This window comes from Hyla sarda, chromosome 2, assembly GCF_029499605.1.
Source record: "Hyla sarda isolate aHylSar1 chromosome 2, aHylSar1.hap1, whole genome shotgun sequence".
Lineage (NCBI taxonomy): Eukaryota > Metazoa > Chordata > Amphibia > Anura > Hylidae > Hyla > Hyla sarda.
Window position 1 is genome coordinate 322,603,368 of NC_079190.1, and position 3,380 is coordinate 322,606,747.

Genomic DNA, 3,380 nt, shown 5'->3' on the forward strand with positions numbered 1-3,380 from the left:
ATATGTATTGGCTTGTATCATTCAATGTATACACTTGCCTTACAAAGAATCTTGTCTGGATTCAAAACATTCTGCTTTACGCCATTCATAATAAAATACAGTGGCCATTACCAGGACCTGTCAATCATGAGGAGGGGCACCACCATAACAACGTTTTTAAGGTTGGGGGGGGGGAAAAAAAAAAAAAAAAAAACACAAGAGTCCATCAGCACCATATATTCTATTTTTGGTTGTGCAGCCTAACTGTCTTTAGTGTAATACTACATGAAGACTCAAAGTAGTCTAATGCTATATGGGGGCATTAGAGAAAAAAAAAAAAAGGAGGAAAAAAAGAAGAGGAAAAAAAGGGGGGGAAAAAGAGGAACAAAGAGAGAGAGCGCGCAAGAGAAAGAGCAAGAAAGAGCGAGCGAGAAAGAGAGAGAGAGCGCGAGAGAGAAAAAGAAAGAGAGGAGAAAGAAGAAAGAGGAGAGAGGGAGAAGGAGAGGAAGAGGGAGGAAGGAAGGAAGGAAGGAAGGAAGAAGAGGGGAGGGAGGAAGAAGAGGGTAGGGAGGATGGAAAGAAGAGGAGAGGGAGGAAAGAAGAAAGGGAGGAAGGAAGAAGAGGAGAGGGAGGAAGGAAGAGCAGGAGGAAGAGGGGAGGGAAGAAGAGCAATAGGAGAGGGAGGAAGAAGAGGAGGAGGAAGGAGGAGAAGTAAGGAGAAGAAGGAAGGAGAACTCTATACTATTTATTTTTGAAAAACAGTGCAGGGTTCCCTCTTTTATTGCTGGGAGTTGTAGTGTTGCAAAAGCTGGAGGCTCCCGTTTGGGAAACACTAGGAGAAAGGGCCTGTTTACATAAAAAAAAGGCGTGTTTTAAAATGTATAAACAAAAAGCCATGTTAAAAATGCACAATGTGAACAAAGCCTCACTTACCACCCTTGTACCTGTGTGTAGCTCCCTCACTAGAGGCGGGGCTACACAGGACTATGCCGGATCAGGAGCGAGATGGGTAAGTGAATTTCTGGCCACTGTATACAGACACCCCCAAGGACCTAACTAGGCAATTGGACATCAGGATTACGGTTGTACTTTATTAATTTTTTTAAACAAAGAAAGCAGAATTGGTATATTAAAAAGAACACATGATTTCTTAATTTGACTTTGTCACAGCTGCTCCAAATTTTATTAATCTCCTTTAATATAAACTGACCCAACCAAAACAGAACAAAACATTGAAAATTAGAACATCGTATTATTAGACGAGTAGAAGTATTAGGACTTTATTGGTATTAAGAGTCTGTGCAGTCTGTAACCTTATAGTATAAATAGGTCATAAACACCTTTACATACACTAAAATATAACTAATGACGTTCTACAGGCAGATTTTACATAGGCAGATGACATTTTTAAAAGGTCCTTATATGCTATGTCTCTTGTAGAAAACAGCAGAGGAATTCCACTTTAAAATTCTGATGTCTTACATACAATATATGGAAAAAGGAATTGGACAAATCTTTAAAAAACTAAACAAAAAAAACCCCCACTGAATTCAGGCGCTCCAGTCCTATTGCCATAGGTGAATAAAATCAAGAACTAACAATGCAGTCTGCCTGTACAAACATTTGTGAAAGAACGGGTCTAGAATGGTACTGTAATGGAAAGTCACTTCGTGCCAAAATTGTGGTGCATGAGCTATTCTGTTTATGAAGAGGGAGGATTATCAATATGTGTCTGTGAGCAGCCACTTCACAGACTTTTTTCTGCTACGTATTTGGCTTATGTGTGCCAAATTTATCAAAACGGTGCACAGACTTATACAAAATCACCTCAAAACTTGCTGTAGGATGTCACCTTTCTATGGCAAGGCAAAAGTGGTATGAATTTGATTATATATATATATATATATATATATATATATATATATATATATATATATATACATAAACACACACAACACACACACACACACACACACACACGATCACGTCCAAATGGCTAAAGATATTAACCCCTTAAGGACCGGGGGGTTTTCCGTTTTTGCATTTTCGTTTTTTGCTCCTTGCCTTTAAAAAAATCATAACTTTAAATTTTGCACCTAAAAATCCATATAATGGCTTATTTTTTGCGCCACCAATTCTACTTTGTAATGACGTCAGTCATTTTGCCCAAAAATCGACGGTGAAATGGAAAAAAAAATCATTGTGCGACAAAATTGAAAAAAAAAACGCCGTTTTGTAACTTTTGGGGGCTTCCGTTTCTACGTAGTACATTTTTCGGTAAAAATAACACCTTATCTTTATTCTGTAGGCCCATACGATTAAAATGATACCCTACTTATATAGGTTTGATTTTGTCGTACTCCTGGAAAAAATCATAACTACATGCAGGAAAATATATACGTTTAAAATTGTCATCTTCTGACCCCTATAACTTTTTTTATTTTACCACGTATGGGGGGGGGGGGGGGGGGGGGTATGAGGGCTCATTTTTTGCACCGTGATCTGAAGTTTTTAACGGTACCATTTTTGCATTGATAGGACTTATTGATCGCTTTTTATTTTTAAATGATATAAAAAGTGACCAAAAATGCACTATTTTGGACTTTGGAATTTTTTTGCGCGTACGCCATTGACCGAGCGGTTTAATTAATGATATATTTTTATAATTCGGACATTTCCGCACGTGGTGATACCATATATGTTTATTTTTATTTACACTTTTTTTTTATGGGAAAAGGGGGGGGGGGTGATTCAAACTTTTAATAGGGAAGGGGTTAAATTATCTTTATTCACTTTTTTTTTTGCAGTATTATAGGTCCCATAGGGACCTATAACACTGCACACACTGATCTCCTATGCTGATCACTGGTTTCTCATAGGAAACCAGTGATCGACGATTCTGCCGCATGACTGCTCATGCCTGGATCTCAGGCACTGAGCAGTCATTCGGCGATTGGACAGCGAGGAGGCAGGTAGGGGCCCTCCCGCTGTCCTGTAAGCTGTTCGGGATGCTATCCTGAACAGCCCACTGAGTTAACCGGCAGCTTTCACTTTCGGTTTTAGCCGCGCGGCTCAGCTCTGAGCGTGCGGCTAAAGGGTTAATAGCGCGCGGCGCCGCCGCGACCGGCGCTGCGCGCTATTAGCGGCGGGTCCCGGCTTCACTATGACGCCGTGCCTGCCGTCATATGATGCGGGGTTACCGTGTAACCCCGCGTTATATCACGAGAGCAGGACCAAGGATGTACCAGTACGTCCTTGGTCGTTAAGGGGTTAATATGAAACTTGGCACACGTTACTTATATGTCAACAACAAACATAAGATAGGTGATTTAACCCTTACTCACCCCCATTTGCCAGGGTCAGGGTTTTTGCTTAAAGTCCCATACAAGTCTATGGGAAAT